Genomic DNA, 22,988 nt, shown 5'->3' on the forward strand with positions numbered 1-22,988 from the left:
GTGTGTGTGTGTGTGTATGTCTAGACACACATATATATACACACACAAAATTTCCATATTGATTTGTCTTTCTTTCAAGGGCATGAAACACAAATACAGGCATCTATTCTAGTTCTCCATTATACACACACACACACACACACACACACACACACACACGCACACATATGTTTTTTCTACATGTACTTTGTGTGTGTGTGTGCGTGTGTATATTTATATATGTGTATATATATATATATATATATATCTATATATCTATATATATATATATATATATATATATATATATATACATATACATACACACATACTATGTATCTATATATATACATCTTTCTCTCTCTCTCTCTCCTGTGTGCGCAGTATGGGTGCACACAACTTATTTATAATAAACTTAACACAGCAGAGTTAAGCATTATTAATGTTTACATTCTAGTAAATGTTGCTTAATGTTTTATTTATTCACTGTCACATATTGGCTATGTGTTGCACATGCAATCTTTGTCAATGCATGTCAGTATTTTTTTCTTTGTATTGCTAAGTGCATTTATTACCTGTTATTATCTTTGCCAATGTAGCCCGAGTCGTGGCTGAAAGGATCCTGGTACCAGTTCACTTTCCTGGTTACCAAAGTATAAATAAATATGAAATAGAAAAAAAAGAGGGTGAACATGACAGAAGTAATTAAGGAACTATTAAAGAACATTTTAATTCTGCATCATTCATGAGAGAGAAAAAAATCCCACTAAATGCATTGAGAAATAGAAGAAAAACTTAGTTTGGAGTCCTACTACTTGTAAACAAGCAAAGTCAGGTAGTCAGATAAAGGCTGTAGCACCAACAAACAGTAAAATGTAAAAGAAAAAGAAATGGAGCTCTGAACACAATTGTTTAAAACTTTAATAAACTTCAGTAATAAAAAAGATAAGCACTTTTGCGGAATCCCCCCCCCCCCCCCACCTTAGGTTACACAAACCACTCACATATATATAAACAATTCAAAAAGTCATTCTCCAATGAAAACAATGTTTCAATCTGAAAACACAGCCCACTGGAGCAAGGAACTGGCCAGTAGAGCTGTACTGCCACTGTTTCAATATTCATTTTTTTTAAAGGGTGTGTTGGTACAGCACATCTCTACTGGCCAGTTCTTTGCTTCTGTGGAATGTTTTTATATATATATATATATATATATATATATATATATATATATATATATATATATATATATATATATATACATACATATATATATATATATATATATATATATATATATATATATATATATATATATATATATATATATATATATATATATATATATATATATATAAGTGGTTTATCTAACTGATTTATATGGTCTGAAGAAGTGGTTTTGTTTTCAGTGAAAGTGCTTACCTTTTTTATTACTGAAGTTTATTAAAGTTTTAAGCCATGGTGTTCACAGCTCCAGTTTTTTCTTTTACAAGTCCTACCACTTGTCATAGGATCATAGGAAGTTATTACAAGTCCTACTACCTGTCATAGGATCATAGGAACATAGGATGTTAGTAGGGTAATGGCCCTAGGGCCCTTACAAGCCTAGCCAAGTTCTACCATTATTTCCACAATCAGCACCTATTGCCCCTGACCAAGAGGGACACAGGTGGAACCTCTGGGGTGAATTTACGGTTTTCCATCCAATCATCCAGATTGCATTTCAAGAGGGTTAATGAGGTGCTCTGTTTGACATGAAGTGGGAGTCTGTTCCAAAGGTGAGGTAAATTTTGGAAGACAAATCTGTTCCTCCAGCAGGTTCTATTAATGCAGCATACTGGGTTAAGGTCTTTAGAGTGAGTAACCTGTGTACCATTTGACTTACTAATATGCAGCATTTCCAATAAAGAAGAGTCAGAGATTGCCTTGTATAAAAGGCAGAGATCACCTTTGAGTAGTCTGTAAGAAACAAAATAAAGTGACAGTGACTTCAGATGATCCACATAGGACAGATGCTGAAGACCTTGAACTTTCCTTCTGAGGTACCTTTGTGGTCTCTCCAATTGTTGCAGTTGCTTAGAAAGGTACATACCAAAAGGGTTGTTGTACTCAGTTATTGGCCTGATGAGGGAAGAGTACAGGGAGGTTATAACTTCTTTTTCCTCTGGAGACAATGCCCATATTTATTAGTTGAACAATATATAATGCACTTCTTACCACTGTGGAGATATGGTGGTCAAAGGTAAGGTTGCTGTTAACCTGTGTGCCCGGTCTCTCTCCACTGAGTGTGAACTTAAGGTATTGCTGTTGATGTGGTAGTTAGCAGGAACATCTCACTTACTGAAAGGGATGATAATACATTTTTTTGCATTCAGTTTAAGGCCATGACTTTGGCACCAATCATTTGTTTGTGTAAGGCCCTCTTGTAGGATGTTGACATAATTTGGAGATTCTATGATTGCTCCCAGTTTGCAGTCATCAGCAAATATTGTCAGTCACAGACCTTTAGTATTTGTTTGTACTTCAGAGAAATATATTCCAAACAGTAGAGGTCCCAGGACTGATCCCTGTGGAATACCACTGATTACAAGTCTGCTGTTGGAGGTGGATTCCCTTTTTTGACTATATCGGTTATATCAGTGAGCCAGCTAGTGACCCATCTAACAACATAGGTGTTGATATCTAGCTGGGTGAGTTTGTCAATCATGCTTTAGTGGGGGTAGTGTAAAATGCCCTGGCTAAGTCTAGGTAGGGTGTATGTACAGATTTCCCCTCATCCAGGGCCTTGGTGACTGTCTTGGAGAAGTCCAACAGGTTTAACAGGCACAATCTCCCTTTGAAAAATCCAAACTGTGTAGGGTCAAGTGATGGAGATTACCTATATCATGATTGATAAGGTCCATGATGATTCACTCCATGGCCTTGCAGATAAGGCTAGTCAAGCAAATAAGTCTATAGTTCCCTGGGTCAGTGGAAGCACCACCTTTGTGAAAGGTGATAATGGTGGCCGTTTTCCATTCAGCTGGGATGAAGCCAGTGCTTAAACTATGATTGAAAAGAGTACCCGATGGTGTTCCTAATTCTTGTTGGGGCCCATGTAGGATGCAGCCTGGGATGTTATCAGGTCCCATAGATGCTGTGTTTTAGGCCTTACAGAGGACATTTAAGACCTGCTCTTTAGCGATACAAGTAGATGGTAGGGATGTCATGGGGTATGTGTGGTGGGGACAGGGGAGTGAAGTTTTCAAAAAACCTGTCAGCCAACAGGTTAATTATGTCCACAGACTCAGTATATGTGGTATCATTAGCACAAATATGGGCCTTTCCTTTTAGGTTATGTATGTAACTAAAGAAGCCTTATGGTTGTCCTATGTTGAGAAAGCTAATTTGGATTCATAGTTTCCTTTGGAGGACTTCACAAGAAGTCTTATCTACTTATTTAAGTTGAGGAGGGAGTGTTTTCAGTTTAGAGCTCACTCTCTCTTACTCTTAGACAGTAATTTAATCCTCTTATTGTAAAGCCTGTTAATGGCAGTTGCTCACCATGCAGGTGTTTTGGTCCTATCAGGTATGGCCAAGTCAATGCAATACAGGCCTTTGTATAAAGCAGTGGTGTAGAACTCAGTATAGTTACCAGTTCCTTCTGAGATGGGAGGTGTAGTGAAGCTATTTATACCATCCTGTAAGAGGTTATAATCTGCCTTGAAGAAGTTTTTTTTTGTTTAGTTGCTGCTGGGGGGGGGGGGGGACAGGTGTGATAGTTACTTCAAATGAGACTGATTTGTAGTCAGATCTCATGAGGGAAGACCTCACAGCGGGGGTGCTATAGTGGTCCCCCATATTAGTAAGCACCAGATCCAGGATGTTGGCACCCCTTGTGGGGGTGTCAACCAGCTGGTCCATGGCACTGGAGTTAATGAAATTGAGGAACCTTTGGGCGAGTGAGTTTGGCCATGAGTAATTTAACCAGTTAATGGATGTGTAGTTAAAGTCTCCAAAAACTATGATGTTCAGATGTATCTTGTTAGGCTCAAATAGATCCAAATCGACAGAGTGAGTGTCCTGATTCATGGAGGGGGTCCTGTAGCTGGCAATGACTTGAATCGATGCCCTATTAACAGTTAACTGCACCTAAAATATCTCCAGGGAATCATACTGTTTAACCAATCTGGAGGTGCATTTATCTTTAATGAATATTGATACACTGCCTTCTTTTGTTTTCACACCTTCAGTTTGTGGTCTGAACAAGTAGAAGGAGATGTAATTTAGTATGGCTGGGGTGCTCCCCAAAGCCTTGAACCAGGTCTCCTTGACTGCAGAAATGTCTGTGTCTTCCAAGGTGAGGTCTGCTTCCAGTGAGTCCAGTTTCATGTTGACTTCTTGCATTTAGCAGCATAATCTTGAGGTTGTTTTTAGATATAGTTTTACATCAGGAATTTTGTCCTTGAGACACTGCCTAAAAAAGGCACTATGGGGTGGCAAAAGCCTTAGCCAGTAGCCAAAATCTCAGGGGTGACAGATGAAGACCATCTCTGGCAAAGCTTTGAGGTCTGTCGCTCATGTCTTCCCAGGCTGACAGATACTGGATCCCCCTAGAATGACACCAAAAACTAAGCCAATTATTGAAGTCAGTCATTTTCTGTTTGTACTGATGCATCATCCTAGGTGAAGGTAAAATGCTGCTTAAGGCTCAGGACATACCACATAGTCTGAGATCTCAGTTGTGTCTCTCTTCATATAGTCCAGAGAGGTATGTCTCAAGTCGTTCACACCAACATGGACTATGACGGAGTCATAAGAGTACCTGTTGTTAAGAGACTTGAGTGCATGTGTGATATGGCATATCCTGGCACCTGACAGAAAGCTGACTGTGACCTTTTCCTTATCCAGCCTGGTGAGAGGTACATCTGTGTGTTTCATGATGGAATCACCTATGACTAATATGTTTGATTTTTGTGTTTTTCCTTAAGCACTTGACAGGTGAGACACTGGTGTGTGACCTATTATGTGTATTGTGTTCTGCAGAGAAAGTGTTATGTGTAGCATGCTTGTGTTTGTGTTTGGGAGGACACTGGTGTTTAGGTATTTTATTTTTATTTATTTATTTTACATTTGTTGACCAGGCTAGTCCAACTGGATATATGTCTATTTTCAGTGGAGGCCCGGGAAGAAGAGCTCCAACAAACAAAATAAACGCACTATCATATATAATTCGAGACATTTAGAAATACAGTTGAACGTGTAAATAATCATCCTATACATTGCATTTTGTTACATTTCCATAAACAGAATCATGATACAGTTCAGCTATGGTTAGCCATGCAAATATTTTGCTAACGATATAGTATAAGAGAATGCTATTGTTTTATTTGACTTAAAAAAGTAACTAGGTTATACATTCTCTTAGAAGTTAACAGACAAGTAACTAGTTTGTACAGTAATGGTAATAATGCCTTGAGAAATTAGGGGTAGTTAGTCTGGGTTAGAACAAGGGCATAACCACTGTGATTTAAGGTATGGCTTCAATTTGGTTTTAAATAATGCTATAGAGGTAATGGTAGACAGGTCTTTTGGGAGGGAGTTCCAGATTTTTCCAACTGTGTTGGCAAATAAGGAGTCACCTGCTAAGTTGTTTGCTTTGCCTATTTGTACAACTGGTTTATTTGATGAGCGTAGGGTCTTGAGGTTGTTATAGGGGGTGATTAAGTTAGTAAGTATAGGTGTGTTAGTGGGTTGGTACAGGATCTTGTGGGCAACTGTTAATTGATTAAATAGTATTATATTTGGCAGTTCTAGCCATCCTAGCTGTTTAAGATTATCACAATGGTGGGCTCTATAGGCAGATCCAGTTGCAAATCTAGCAATGTTATTATAGGATATCGCAAGATTGTTGATGTTGTTTTTACATAGTTTTGTATATATAGGTGAGGCATAGAGGAAGGTAGAGATTAAGTGGGTATGGGCAATGGTGGTCCTGGCTAGTGGTGACAAAAAGGATTTAATCCTATATAGGGATCCTAGTTTTTTGTTGACTGTTTTTATAGTACTATTAATATGAGAATCAAAGGTGAGGTTGTTGTCAATGACAACCCCAAGAAGTTTAGTAGTACAATCAGGAGATATAATAATGCCACTGCTTGATGTAATAGTAAAAGTAATAGTGGAGGCCCGATGTGTGGGAGTGAATAGTAGCAGTTTTTGTTTTTTTGGGATTCAGAATGAGGCATCAAGGTAGAAGCCATTTTTCAACTATGTTAAACACATTTTGGGTTATGGACTGTAAGACAAATGGTGAGGTGGCAGAGCATATTAGCATGGAATCGTCAGCATATTAGATACAAGTAGCTTGAGGTATAACAGAGTATAGATCGTTTATAAAAATAGAGAATAGGAGAGGACCTAATATGGAGCCTTAAGGGACCCCAAGGGCAAATGGAAAGTGGGAGGATAGGTTGTTTTCCCATATGACAGCTTGCTGCCTGTTATCTAAGAATGATTGGAACCACTGAATAGCTAGTGTGTCTTGAGACAGGGTTTTGAGTATATTAATGAGTAGGTGGTGGTAAACCATATCAAAGGCTTTTGAAAAATCAATGAAGAGGGCTGAGGATAATGCATCTTTGTTATGATTCTTATTAATACAATCTGTGAATGATAAAAGAGCAGAGGTGGTGCTATGAAATGGTCTAAAACCATGTTGGCAGTTGGCTAGTAAATTGTTTTCTATTAGGTGGTTTAACAGCTGTTTATGAATGCATTTCTCCATGATCTTAGCTAGTGGAGATAAAATGGCTATAGGTCTATAATTTTATAATTCATTCGATTTGCCTCCCTAATGCAAGGGGATAATGTGAGAGATTTTCCAGATTGATGGGATAGTTCCTTCTGTAGTAGTTCTGTTTATCAGGATGGATACTGGGAAGGCTATGGCTTTTGCAGCTTTTTGCAGGTATTCTGCAGGTAATAGATTTGCAAAGAGGATGGTAGGTTTAAGCTTATGTAAGAGTGTACAGACAATGGATGTAGGAGCAGGTTGAAATGAAGTGGGTGCATTGGTGATGGAGGTGCTTGATGATGATGTATCACGGGATAGCCGATTAGCAAGAGATTGAATAGTCTTTGTGAAGAAAGTGTTAAAGGTATTGGTTATTTGAGTAGGGTTATTGTGATCCGAGCCTAAAGGGATAGGTGTGACTGAATGCCTGGGGTATAAGCGTTTATTAATGGCAGACCAAAATCTTTGTGGCTTATTTTGGTTTGTTTGTTGGAGCTCAAAGTAAAAATTCTTTTTGTCTAACAATATGGCTTTTTTTGTTTCATTTCTAAGCTGTCTAAACTTTAATTGATCAACAGGGTTTTTAGTTGAATGCCAGTTTGCCCATAATTTGTTTCTAAGGAGGATTTTTTTTGTTTGGTAGTTTTTGAGAGCCATGGGGATAGTTTAGTCTTTACTCTAATTGAATGTGTTGGGGCATGGTAGTCTAAAATAGTTAAGAATTTTGAATTGAAGTATTGTACTGCTTCATCTACAGGTAGGGTTTTTAGGGGTGACCAATCACATGCCAAGAGTTCACTTTGAAAGCTATCAGTGTTAAAATTTGTTTTGGTCCTTATTGTCCTGTAGGTTGTTGTGTTTGGAATATCACTTTTATATCTGATTATAAAGGTCAGTGAATGGTCACTTACATCTTTGGGGAGAGTTCCTACTTTGTAAGCTTGGTGGTGACTGTTTATAAGAATCCAGTCTAAGGTGCTTTCCTTAGCATTAAGTTTATTGGTCCTAGTAGGGAATGTAATGGTTTGGGTAAAACCATATAAGTTAATATGAATAGGTGGTTGTTCTGAGGAGCAGCTCTTCCAATTAATATTGAAGTCACCAAGCACTATGGTTTCTTGGGGGTAAGTATTAGATAGCCAACTGAGGATATCCTCGAGGGTACTGGAGTTATTACCTGGGGTAAGATAAACACAGATGATGTAGATGGATTTATGATTATTAAGTTGTAATTTGGAAGTAAGGATTTTAGCCTTATTTATAGGTAGAGGTTGAGAATCTATAGGTGTCACCTGTAATTCACTTTTGTATAGAATAGCTACTCCCCCACCCTTCTTAGCTTTATGGTCTAGCCTCAGGATATTATAGCCAGGTGGAATAATCTCATTATCTTGTGTTGAGTTCTTGAGCCATGTTTCAGTAAGATATAGGGTGTCAAATGAATTTACATCCATGAGTGTATGTAGGTGGGCAACTTTGTTGTTTATGCTTTGTATGTTAAGATGAGCTATCAAGAGTGAGTTAGAGAGTCTGTCTAGTAATTGTGAATTAACAGGAATTGGGGTGTGGGGCAGTGAAGTAGTGGTAGAGGTTGGTCCAGGGTTTGGGTGGATATCACCATCTATTAAGGGGTGAAATTGTACTCTTATTGAAAGTTTTAAGAACCTACTTGTGTGCTCCTGGAATTTCCTAGTTCTTGGACTGTAGAATTTAATGTGGGTCAGTCTATGATACTTATATGGTAGGTAGGTACCTGTGCTGGGTGTAAATGTAATGCTGAGAGGGACTTCAAGTGTTGGTATAGAGGTTTGCCTTATGGAGTTATAAAATCTTAGGCAGTAAAGGTATTCATAAAATGTAAGTAAGTAAGGTATAGAAAGGAAAGGTAAGAGTAGTATTAAGAGAAGCACCTTTGGGAATGGTGAGCTTGATGAAGGTAGCATAATGAGGTAGTAGTTATATCTTAGTGAAGAGGGAAGGTACCCATTTAGGTTTGTGTTTAACCAAAATGGTACTGGGTTATATCACTTTAAGGAGGTGGGTTATGTAAGGGAGTGTGTTAATGAGGGTGTGGTCTAAGGAGGATAAATGTAGAGGTACTGGGGCGGGTGGAATTTGGGAGCAGGGTAGGGGAGCAGAGTGAGCCCACAGGGCAAACTGAGCGGGTAGAGAAATTGAGGGATTTAACCCTAGGAGAGCAATCAGTACAGTGATGACTGCTAAGGTAAGTTTTGGAGAGATGGTTGGGTGGGTTGGTAGCAAAATAAGCAGAGTAAAGTAAAAGCAATAGAGTGGGACAGCAGGAGAGATAAGTGTAGGGAAAGGTATGTTTCTGGTGAGAACCTCCACATATGTAGGTATGTATGATGTGGGTTTGGGTGGAGTAGGAGATGATGTGTGCATGCTGACAACCCGCTCATTGTCATATGTACCGACTCATGTGTGAGAGAGCATGGATTCAAGGTTCTTAATATAGTTGCATCTCTCACATGTTGTGTTTGTGTGGACTAGGAGTAGAAGTTTTTCGGTGAACATGAGGCAGTTGCTCTACTGCCTCAGGGTACCCATGTCGACCAAGCTGGCTGGAGAAGCTGTGAGAAGTTGTCCATCCTTAGTGTTAGGTAAATTTATATGGTCAGAAAAAGAGGTCTCACCTGGGACTGGCTAGTGGGTGAGAGGTGTGTTGTCACCTCTGAGGCTAGGCTTAATGTTCGACCTGACAGTAGAGTAGGGCCGCAAAAACCTCTGGAGGACCACAAGCAAAGTGCTAAGGGAAAACTTAACAAGCAAAATGTTTGTGTCTATAACCATTGATGGTAACCACCGCTATGAGGCAGAGCATGATGGTGTGTTACATGCAAACAAGCACAAACGTAGGGCTTAAAAAATAACCCTTTTCACTCAAACTAGCCAATAAGAATTCTCTCTCTCTCTCTCTGAGCTCTAGTCCAATCACCCTTGATTAGATGGGAACCCGACAGCACTCTTCTCCCACAAGGGTGCACAAGGACCTTCAACAACACAGATAGCTTGAATTTGATGCTCAGAAGTTACAAAACAGACCCCAAAACAGCAAACCTGGAACTGGACTATGCTACAGCTGAACTAGTACAGTATACAGTAAAATGTGACAAAAAACAGTTCAGACATTTCAAACAGACAGTAGAATGCAAATACAAACTAAAAGTGCAATATAGTAGCAAACACAGACACTTATAGTTAGTTGGAAGCAATGGATGCCTCAGATCTTTCAATATCTCAATGAAGAGCTTGTTTTAATGCTCAAGTGATACCAAGCAGTCTAGATTCAGCAAGTCTGAATATAGCCTATGCCATAAAATGCAGAATTACTAAAAATTTAAAGTGCCTAAATTCACAGTCACAACAGCAAAAAAACTGTTTAAACAAAGCAGCTATTCACCAGCAATTTCCAACTTAGAAGGGCGTAGACCACATTCTCCCACCACAACAGTCCAGACCACAACCATCGCAATGTAAAATAACTGGTTTGGAGCCCAAGTGCTTAAACTGGAAGTAAGACACTTCAGAATAACAGACACAATAGGCCTTCAACCAGGAATTTCCAGCTTAGAAGGGTGTGGGCAATCGCCTCCTGCCACAAGAGTTTAGACCATGAATCCTCCCAATGTAAAGTAACCGGTTTGGAACACAAGTGCTTAAATCGGAACAAAGACAATTAGAACAACAGGCACAATAAGCCTAAACCCAGCAGTTCCCAGCTCAGATGGGCAGAGCCTATCATGTCCTCCAAATGAGTGTAGACCACAAACCTTAATGTAAAATAACGGGCCTGAAGCCCAAGTCCTTAAAGCAAAACTAAGAGACTTAGAGTAACAATTACAATTTAATCAGGCTACTGACATACTGTAATAAATGCAGCAGAATAAATGCAATTGAACACTTTTAAGAACTAGTAGCTAAAGCAAAATAAAGTAATAAAGTAGGAAGAGACACAAATACAGTAAAAGCAGCTGAATAAAGTGTAAATGTACAGCAAGGATCATTTACTACAGTGAGTGTTTTCACACCTCAGGATGAGAGTGTTGGGGAATGTCTGTCAATTCTTATAGAACTACCAAAGATCCCTTTACAAAAGCCTACTATTTACCCTCTTTCTTTTGGAAGTAGCAAACAGCTATTTTGTAGTATAGAACAAGCTCTGACAGACACATAAATGAGGCTCAGTCAGGGAAACACAGAAGTAGCTCTGTTAGAGAAGGTGTGTTTAGATGACAGTGCTTCACATTCCTGCCACTCTATTTTAATGGTGTGAGAAAACAGCACCACTTCCTTATGTCGAATCATAAAAAGAGGGCTTGAACTGTATTCTGGGAAGAAGGTATGAAAGCAAGAAAACAAAATTGCATTACAAAGACAGGCCCCATCATCTGCCATTTTGAGGGAAACACATTAAAATGTAACAAAAGTACATGGCGTGATTTTGAGCATTAAAATAGCACAGAAAACAAAGCTACAATGAAAATAACATGTTTGGGGGTTCTAAAGTAGTTGCTTTAATTACTGAGCTCTTGCTATTATGAGATTCTTTTTCTGATTTTGGCTCTAACTTATTTACTTTTGTAATATACCCAATGTTAATAAGTGTCTTTATGCTTTTAATAAATACATTTTTTCTTTTAAAATCATTTGTTATCAGACAATGTACCCTACCTCCAGCAAGACAGACATTGTGAAATGTTGAATTGTAACAGTGTGCTACCTCCAGCATGACAGTCATTCCCTGCTTGTTATCTTAAATGTTGTACTGCTTATTTCCTGAAGAGCTGAAATTCATAACAGTCTTTATGTATATACAGTAAATATTGCAATCAACTTTGTTTTTACTGTTAGTGCTATCTATGTAATATTTGTCTGTACATAAGACAATGTAACATGCGTAAGCATTTGTAACAAGCATATGTTTTTCTATTACCCTTATAAAACATTTGACTTGCATTCCTTCTTATTTATTATATGCTTCTTGAATATGCATGCTGTTAGCGTTTGTTTCAGTATTTCTGGATGTTGGCTGAAAAGGATCTTGGGACTAGCTCACCTGCCAGGTTACCAACTAATGAATGAATGAATAAATAAATAAATACATAAATAAATCTGTTTGGTACTATTGCAAAGAGTACATGAAGGGCTTCAGATGAGCTGGGTATCACATGACAGCTTTCCCTTAGTGGGGTTTATTCTTTTTGTATGTTGTTGCTTACTCTACTCACTGGTGCTAAAGCATTATTTGTTCATTTTTTAAATGCCTTTATTGAAATATCCCTTGCGACACTGGGAAACATACATTTATATAAAAGTAATCAAGCCATATTAACAAGTTCACATTTACAAATGTTATATATCACATCTGTTGATATATAGAATATAATCAAGGCAACATTACATAAACTGTTCAATTTCTGCTTCTATCAAACCTCTTTCCTCCTCCAAAACATTTTTCTGCATGCATTGCTCCCACAGTTTCCATTTTTCTAAGTAATTGACTCCTACCCTTTTCTAAAGATCTCATTTCCTGTTCTTTTATCTCTGTAACAATATTCACTACTTCAGGTATAGTTGGTTTAGATTTTCATTTCCATTCTCTAGTAGTTGCTATGTTCACAGCCAGTAGGATTAAAATGAACAGGGCCTTACTTATGACTAGGCAATTCTGACCCTGTACATCAGCTCAAAAAAAAATAATTTCCTTAGATACACTCATTTGCTTGCCCAGTATTCCTGACAGATTACTCTGTAGGGAATTTTTAAAATCTGCCATCTCATTGCACTTTAAGAACATATCCTCCAGGTACCTTGTTCTCCCCATTTCACTTCCATTTGCCAACTACCTGAGAAAAAAAATTGAAATCTACTTTTGGTATAAAACTATCTATGCAAACACTTTCAGGCAAAATTCCTAAATCATTTAAATTGTGTTGCATATTTGGGAGCCATACATTTGTCCTCCCATTGTTTCTTTATGAATTGCATATCTAATCTCTCTTTCAAATCTTTTCAGTCCTCTTTTGATTAATTCTTATAGTTATCATGTATTATTTTATATGCCCTACTAATTATCCCTTTTTTAACAGCAGCTTCTGTTCTAGATTCAGTTAAAAACTCAACCAGTTCAGATCTTTTATTTAGGATTCTCCTATCCCTTTCTCTTTGACTATACTCTGATATCAATCCCTGACACAGAAGGTAATCACTTGCCTGCAATCCAAATGTCTTCCTGGCCATTCTATTACCTTTCCCTCTCTAATTATTTTCCACTACGTTGGTTCCTTTGTCAGCTTCCTCCAGTAAATTCCATCCCCCTCTTGCCTATTTTGTGTACCTAATTACAGTCCTCCCTATCAGCACACTTTTTTCCATTCCCATATTGACTTAGTTCTTAGTATACTTTTTGCTACTTTATGAGCATAATATTCTGTAAGACTTTTATCATGGTTTGATATCCAAATTCCCATTATTTCCTTATTTCTTGAATCACCCCTCACTTCATCATTATACCTTTCCACTTTGAATTGTAGCTTTCTGCTTGTGTTATGTATAAGAGCCTTAATTGCTTAGCTCTAAAATATCCCTTCAACTCATGTAATCCTAAACTCCTTGATCTATTCAGAGGATTGGCTTATCCCACTTGAATTTTGCCTTCTTCCCATCCAAAAAAAAACCTTCAACTCTTTATTAATTATTATCCAGAACTTCTCTTCTGAATGATGAAAATATGCCTGACCTGTGTATAAAATCAAAGTGACTAAACACAATTTTTGCTTCTATCTTGCTATCCATATCCATCATCAGCAGCTTCCAGTTTCTCAGTTTTTGTATTATTTTTTCTTTGGTCTCTTCCCAAATATCCGTAGATGTCATAACAGAATCATTTTTAATCCTTGCTAGTAAATTCTTCATGTTATCATGTCCCCATAAATATGGATTTGCTGAACCAGTTTGTGTATTGGTACATAGTCTATAGCTATAACATTTGTTTTATCTTCATTAGTATTTTAAATTCCCCTCCAAAAAAAACTTGAGTTGCCTCAGAATGTTTCACAACAATAATATGTCCTTTTCTAGTACAAAATAATATCATCTGTAAATGAAGTCAACATTTCTCGAATATCATACCAATTATATCCTTGAATTTCTGAGTCCCTTATTTTCTTTGCCAATGGTTTCAAATATAACACAAATAACAAAGCAGAAAGAGGACACTACTGCTGGTTCCTTGGTTCAGACCCAACTTATCAGAGAAGAACCATCCCACTTAGATGTTTGCCTCCAATCTCTCAAATATCCTTCCAAATAACCATATTATTGTATTTTGAAATGCAAATACTTACATTGCCATACTCATAAACTCCCAAATAAATCTGTCAAATGCTTTCTCTGCATCAAGACCAACCAATCATAGTGGTATTTTCTGACATTCTGCTTCCCTCTGGATCATCGTTGTTTTATTAAAGTTGTCAAACATTTGCTTTCCCAACACAAAACCACATTGGTTCATATCTATCAATTAATTTTTGGCATCATCTTTGCAATTCTTTTAGCCAACACTTTATAATCATGGTTTCCCAACTGAAATGGGCCTATATTAAGCTGGATCAGATTGCAGGCATATTTAGGTATTATATATGCCATATTTTTTTTTTTCCTAGGATGTTGGTGGCTTCTCTCCTTTTAACATACTATTAAATAAAATCTGCCCGATCTTTATCACTTTCTTCCCTCCTAGCTTCCAAATTTCCACTGGTATTCCATCTATCAATGGGGACTTTCCATTACATTGGTTATACATCACCATTTTTATCTCTTCTCCTCCTATCTTAACTGTTAGTTGTTGAGCCCCATCTACCTTTAACCTTGATATGTTTAAGTCTTCCATAAATATTTCCATGTGTGCTTTTTCTTGATTTCCCTACTTCTCCAATTTTTACAGATTTTCATAACATTTCTGAAATATCTCTAATATTTCTACAGGATCTCTGGTTATTTGTCTTGTTATAGGCTGCTTGCATTTGGCGACAACCCTTTCTACTTTTTGTTGCCTAAGTCATTTTGCCAAAACTTTTAGTGCTATATAGTTATTATCAAAAAACAGTTGCTTAGCAGAACTCTTTCTAAACTCATTCAAATTATCCAGGTATTCCCTTATTTTCTCTTTAGCACACTGTAATTGTGCCTTTTCTTGTTCTCTGAGATTCTCCTTATTTTGAAATATTTTAATCTTTGTCAGCCCCTCTAACTAGTTCTTATTACATTTTAACAAGATATCTTTTTTATTATTTCTACCCTATTTTTAAACCCCAGTTTCATTTTATCCCACTCACTATAACTTCTGGAGAACTTTCTATCTTCCTTAATAATACCCTAATAATTTCCACTACCCATTTCTTAGATTATTCTCTTTTTAACAAGGAGGTAGGAAGCAACAGTGTTGCATCTTTACTTCATTATCCTGCATTTTTATCTTAGTAATTATTGGCACATGATCAAAAATAGTTACTGGATGTGTGCCAAAGTTTTCAGTTAAATTCACATGCTCCTGTGAAATATAATTTCAGTCTAGTCTGTTCCAGTTATTGTACCTTGGTAAATAATTTGTGAATTTTATCCAAGGTCCTACTACTGAATTCAGACCTTTCTTACCAAATATTTTCAAAATTTCATCTGAAATCTACCCTCTTTTGTTAAATGTTTCCTTCTTCCCCAGATTGCAAATCAAATTCCATTCTCCACCTATAAGTAATATTCCCTACATAAAGCTCATTATTTCTCTCCAATTGTTTTAAACTACATAATAGCAGTTTTAGGTGGAATATAAATGCATGCTAGCATAATCATTATCCCTTTCCAGTGCTTCTTACTACCACAAATATAACATTATTATTTTTCCCTCCTCTGTCATGACTGGAGCTCATATAGTAGCTAATATAAGTACTCCCCTTTCCTTTCTCACTGGTATGCTGCACGATGTCCATCCTGAAATATTTTCTTTATCAAATTCACATGATTATTTATTTCCAAGTGTCTGTCCCGAAGCATTCCTATCTGCACTCTATATTTTTTAATACAATTCAGTAGTCCTTCCTCTTTTCTATACCTGTAAGACCACACACATTCCAGGATAATAAGGAAAGTGTTGCCATTATGATAAGAAGTCAATATTCCCACCTATTATATATTGCAGCTTTTTAAATGTCTATGTCTAGCTTTTGTGATACATGCACCTATTAATGTTTGGTGGATTAATCTCTTATACATTTTTTTCTTATTATTAGCATTGTAACTTATGTCACATTTTAAAAGACTTTTTATTTGAATAAAAAATACCACACAAAAAAATACAAGCACACCCACAGAACACCACAGTAACGTTTTAACTTAATAAAAACTCACATAACTATATCCATCTTCAAATAATAAAATGTATCTATCCTAATAGGAACATTTGTGCCAAATAGACAGCTGCAAATACAGGCCGTAATTAATGTGCAATTTAGGTTATCCATGCTAAGGTATATTATTACCTTTGCATTTACTCACAATAAATGGTATATGTTCTTTTTTATCTTTACTCCCCCTAGATGTGAAAACAACTTGCATGTTTTCAGAAAACATTAACTTGTATCCTTGAAGAAGCCAATGTTTTGTCTTTTATTGTCCTATTATAAGTTTGTTGCCATGAAATCTTAAAAGGCAAAAGAAAAATTGTGCTCTTCTATTGCAACTTGAAAGACAAGCTGACATATTTATTGCTAAAGGAAACTTTTCAGTATAGTCAGTGTTCTCATATTTGCTTGTTTCTCTAAATTTATTAGATTATGCCAACGGTCTTAATCTAGACATTCACCTATGCAAAATTTAAAGAAAACATAGCTGTACATATATTATGATCTGAGTACTTTTAAAACCCATTCCCCACCTCAACAACCCAAGATTACAGCCTACTAATGTAAACATGAAGATATGACAAAAAGGCCAGTAAAAAATATAAAATTCACCAGCTTGCACTTTATTAACAAAAATGTCTCAAGTCTCTAGCACTTCGGCAAGAAATGTCTTCTAGGAGTATATCAGTAAGGAAAAAACAGTACCATTTTATGCAAACATAAACTATCAATTATAGAACACTTAACTAATTAATTAATATATAAAACATAAATACTGTATTTCTATTATATTTAGAAAACAATTATATCAAAAGTTTCCATGGACATTCAGTATTAAGTCCACAAGGACTTAAAGTATTGTATTTTAAAATATAAATACTTTCTTTGTAAACAAATTATGTTTATTCTTAAACTCAGAGTTGCCATCACACAAATTAACTTGTTTTAGGATGCTGGCTTGCAGAGAGCCTGGATTGCTATTGTGAAACAACTTAAAATGCATGGCAACAGGACTAGCAACTTTTTCCATTTTTATGTCTCTAATGTGCTCCTGCAGTCTCAATTTAAAGCTTCTCTTAGTTTCATCTATATAAAAGAGACTGCAGGAGCATCTGAGAACATAAATAACATTAGATGTTACACATGTAAAATGTCCTTTAGGACTAAAAGGAACACCATTGATATAACTAAAAAAATGAACAATATATTTACATGTTGAGCATCTAATACAACCACTTGTGCTCAGTATACCTAAAGTGCTGTGTACAATAATATCCTGTATGTTTCTACCTCTTGTGTATGAAAATATAGGAAATCTACATAACGTATCACAAAATACTTTTAATTTAAATAAAAATGACCAAAAATGCTTGATTATCTTAACTTGTTCATGAGAAAAAACATTGTAAGAAACAACTATATACATTTGCCTGACTTCTAACTTATCTTGTCTATTATTACTGCCAGTATATCTTCTGTAGTGTTGCATAACAGAGGTACTGGCTGCTGACAAATTATTTTGTACCAATAAATTATTTTTTAGTTTAACCAGTGCCTTCTGGATGTCTTTCATGAAATAACCCTTTCTCAAGAACATATTTATAGAAGTACACATTTCCTTGTATAATTCCTTTTCATCAGTACATAGTCTGTAGGCTCTCAGTATCTCTCCATAGGGTAAAGAATCTAGGTTATATGTAAGAAATGATTACTGTTGTCAAACTTTCAATGAATTTTAGTTTTAATTTTTCCCCCACTACACCTGTTAAATCAATATCCAGAAAACTTATAGTTTGGCCTGTTGAAGTCCATCAAATTTTATTTGAAGCCTATTTACATTCAAATTTTTAACAAAGACAGACAAATTAGTCAGCCACCCCTCACACAAAAATACTAGGTCATCTATAAATCTATAATAGGAAACAACATAAGTTCTAAAAAAAATTATGTCCATATAAATATTCTACCTCATAAAGGCCCATAGAAAGATTAGCATAGGCAGGTGCAAATGATGCATCCATGACAGTGCCTATTTTCTGAACATAAATATCTTCACAAAAAAACAGAAATAATTATTAGTAAGACAAATTTCTATCAGTTCTAATACATAATTACTTAGTGGACTGTGTCCTAAGAAAAAAATGAATAGCTTCTAAACCATGTTGATGTTGTATAGAAGTGTATAGACATTTAATGTCAGCAGACACCCAATGACTTTAATTTTATCTGAAAAAACCAAAAGAATCTTTTATAAATGGTGGTAGCTTCATTACATAGGGTAAAAAATAACTATGCAGAAATATACCTATGTTTCATAAAAAATAATGACTAGCAGAATTAATGGGCCTTCCTGGGGATGTTGCATGCTTTTACCAAGCTGGAGTAAACAGTAAATATATGCTATAGAATTATTTTCATTATATAGCTTTTTATATATGTCTTGTTTAGAAAAACACCCAAGTCTGTAACCTTTAAAAAGTAAATGCTGAAATTCTTTTTGTGCATTTTGATAATCACTTACCATCACCTTAACATACACTTCAGTATTACTAAAATGTTCCTTGCACATTTCCATATACTGATTAGCATGCATTACTACTAAACGATTCCCTTGTCAGAGGGTTTAAGGACCAATTCATGTTGTTCCCCCATATTTTTAAGAATTTTCCATTCATCTTTTGACAAATTGTAAAAAAAAAGAATTCCCTGTTTGCATAAATTCTTTACATGTATGTTCTAAGGAAAAGTTGACCATAGCTGAAAATTGTTGCACACCCTCATGCAGAAAAGGTGGGACAAAGTCACTGGAACATTTTACAGATGTAGTGTCAAGATAGCAGTAACTATTTAACTGATTTATATCAGAAGAACATGAATAAAAGCTGTTATCTGTATCTGAAATATCTTCAGTGGAAATTTAAGTATCATTAATGCCAGCATCTGGGTTATTTCTAGAAAAATAGTTAAGCAAATGTAATTTTCTGCACATTCTATATACTTCAGGTTTAAACATGTAGGGTCTAGGCATCACAGAAGGTACAAATTTAAGACACTTATTTAAAATATACATTTGTATTTCACTCATTTCCACTTGTGATAAATTTATAAGAATGTTATTCTCACCGTTTACACCAGAATCACAATACATAAATTCAGTTCCAGCTAGTCCTTTTGTTGTGATGTTGATAAGCTCATCTATTACTAAAAGCCTGTTGTTGGTAGGGAAAACCATCCCTGGTGTTTCTTTCTGAATCTGCTGTTCTCTTATCATTTCAAAAATTATTGGTCAAATATTGAGCTTGAGGCAAAGGCGGATATTGCTGGTCATCTGTATCCCAATCCGTAGAGCCTTTGGAAGTGTCTGAAAACACTTGATATGAACTGCCTGCACCATTATAACCCCTTTTGGCACTATTAACAAGCTGTTGACGTGGTTTGGTCTTGTTTGCTTTCCAAATGAAAGTCTTGTAGTTATTGTAGTCCCTTGAATCTCTTTGCAGTTTTGTTTTTTTCTTTTTCATGAGATCCTGTTCAAGATCAATCCGTTTGTCATTAATGTCAACTAGCTGGTTCTGTAAGTGATAGTTTATGTTTGTATAAAATGGCACTGTTTTTTCCTTAAAGATGTACTCATAGAAGGCATTTTTTGCCAAAGCGCTAGAGACTTGAGATGTTTTTGTTAATAAAATGCAAGCTGGTGAATTTTATATTTTTTATTGGCCTTTTTGTCATATTTTCCTACTTTTGGGACTTTCTTGTTGTATTTTTATTAACATAAACATGCCTTTGTCTAGCTTTTCTTCTCTTTTTGAAGTATAATATCTGCATTTCTTAATATCAAAAAAGAAGAAAGCAAGAAAAGAAGAATAAGAAAAAATGCATTTGTTTACTTTAGTAAGTTTATCAAATATAAGAAAAACTAAAATACTTTTGTGTAAAATATACAAATGATATTGGGAAATGTTAACTAGAAATATTGTTAAGAACAGAAATTGTTTTACTTACAGTTACCTTTTTCCTTCTTCTCCTTCTCCCAGAGTCTCCCAAACATTAATTACATGAAGTGAGGTAAATGTTTTTTAGTTCTCCACAAGTTTATCAAAGTCAACAAAAGTCGACTCCTTCCGCTTATCCTTTTACAGCCCACTTCACAAATGCAATTGATGCTTTGCATTTTCACATTTATTATAAATTTACACATTATTGGTCATTTGCTGTTCATCTTCATCTACCAACTCCAGATTCCTGTTCAGTTTGAAGGTACTTTTTTCTGTCTCTCAAGCATTTTCCATTGAAACAGTGGAGTAGGCTTTACTGGCAAAGTCTTTCCATGTGCCTTATTATCATAAGAATGTGAAGAGGAGTCCTTTCTGGTTGATGGCTCACTTTTGTTAGCTAAACTTTTGCATTTCCTCCTTAGCCTGCTCCGCATCAAAAAATGTTCTGAAGACAGCTGAATACAGCAGCTTAAATTTCACACCTGCCCTTTGATATTTCCTGATTTTTTAAATAAATTTGTTTCTCTTCTGCAAGGTGTGCAGGGAATAATAATTTTCCACATTTTACTGTCTTCATCTTTTAATATTTTGCCCTTTGTCACAGTTTTATAAGTCTTGGCTGCTTTCTCATGGCCAGATTTGGACTATATACACACACACTGAGCTCTTTAAATTAACAGTCCCTATTGTGGAATACCATTCCAGTTGCTTATTTGTGCCTTCATAAAATTAATACAGTCTGTTCCTTAGCTTCTCTGGTACACAGAAAATCTTATATTTTCCCTATGTGTTGTGTCCTCTAATTCTACTATTTTTAAAAACATCTCTTCTTGAGCACTCTCATATTCAGCCAGCCTTTTCTTAACTTTGACCTCTGATTTTTGCAGTTTTATCAGCACATCTAAATATCTGGTTAACATTTCTTTCATTTTTTTACAGTCTTTTGTTTTTTGAGTTGATATACTCTTTCAGCTTTTATTTATTTTAATAAGCTTGGAATATGTTTGACTTATTTTTTTCCTCTAGATTACTAGAAGTCCTGTCTTGCACCAAATCTAGAGCATGAACTGCTTTTTGCTGAATAACTGCAGGATTCTTCCCAGTCAGTGTTTTTGCTTTACTTTTTCTAATTTATTTTCTTCCAGGCTCTCTTAGCTTATTTTCTGCTGACATCCAGGCATTGTACTTACTAGCCAGTAACTGAATTTTACTCAAACTTTAATATCACTGGCTATTGTTTCTCAGTTTCTGCTTTCTCACTGGCAGAGCTGAAGATAAGGTGTTGATCAGTGTGCAGCCATCTTGGAAGTTCCATTATTTATTAATTTTATTAAGTGACCTGATATTGTCTTTACTGGCTAGCTTAGTTCATTAATGGAAAAGCTTTTTGTTATATAACATGCCTCATATGAGGAAGCACCATCTAGATTTGAGCTGTACTAATGGCTATATTAAGTTATATGTTAGAGCTATAATATGTTCTTCAGCCAAGGAAAAAGTAAGTTTTAGGCATGCTGAAAGTGTGTTTGTGTCTGTAAATACTAGTGGTGATTAGGTATAATCAGTCCGTGGTTGATTTGCAAAATATTAGGAAGTGGTTAGTGTGAGATTGAAAGTGATTTGCAAAAGAGCCAGTGATTGAGACTGTGGATGGACATTTAAGAACTATAAAGCAAACAATGTCATGGGCAGTTAGGAATGGATATAGTAGGGATGAATAAGAATGGATATAGGCAAAGGAATAAAGCTGAGCATAATGTGTCTTGGTGTAGTCGGGTCTTACAAGGTAGGAATCCTCCACAATCAGTCAGTAGACTAACCAGCCAAGAAGAGCAAAAACACTGAATGTAAGTTAAACTATGAAATCTAAACTATATGCCACTTTCTGAGGGAGAGGCCTACAATGCAGGCACTTCAAAGGAAGTGAACACATGAAAAACAAATATAGAAGAGTGAACATAGAAATAACAGATGCAAGGGAGTATTTAATAAATGTTAGACAAAACACTTCTCTTTGCTATGTGCCCTGTGAATCAATTCAAAAGTTTGGCATAGCCAATATGATTATACAACCAGGCTGCATAATTTATGTGGGAGTTTGTTCCATAATGCTAGGCCAAGTCAGGAGAAGGTACATTCTTCCATAGGTGTTTTATATGGATGTCTCCTTAATGTGATAGCTTTTTCCTGGGTAGTTCATAGGGCATAAACCCAGACTTGGATGGATAGTTTCGATCTCAAAGGTATACAATAGCCACTATTTAGAATTTTGTGAATAACAATAACTAGAAGATACGCTGGCCTTTTGGTGACTAGAAGCCATTTTAAATGTTGTAGGAATTCATAGTGGTAAGATTTACAGTTGACAAGGCAAGCGGATCTGCAAACTGTATTTTCTGTGAGCTGACATCTTTGGGGATTTTGTGCTGAGTAAAGAGCAATCAGAGGAAGACTGTATTCCCATTTAGGAAGAAGAATATTTTCAGCTTTGGAAAAAAAGAAGAGTGAAGGGGAATAAGAAATTTTATATCAGAGTTTAAATTGAGATAGTACTGTGATATTTGTTTTACTTGTATGATTTGAGCAAATTACAGAAAAATAAAGATTATTTCCTCGGTATTTGTATTTAGAAATTAGGGGAATGGAGATGTTGTGGTTATCAGTGATGTTACTAAGAGGGAGATGAGAGAGTTTCTGAAGTGTTGTAAATAGTATTGAGTTCGATTTTTATGGCTTATTAGAAAGTGACTGCAATCAGCCCAGTTGCACAGCTTAGAAAAATGTTATAGTTTGTTCTGGAGATCAGAGGGGCATTTA

This window comes from Protopterus annectens, chromosome 8.part0 (assembly GCF_019279795.1).
Source record: "Protopterus annectens isolate FY-2018-M chromosome 8.part0, PAN1.0, whole genome shotgun sequence".
NCBI lineage: Eukaryota > Metazoa > Chordata > Ceratodontiformes > Protopteridae > Protopterus > Protopterus annectens.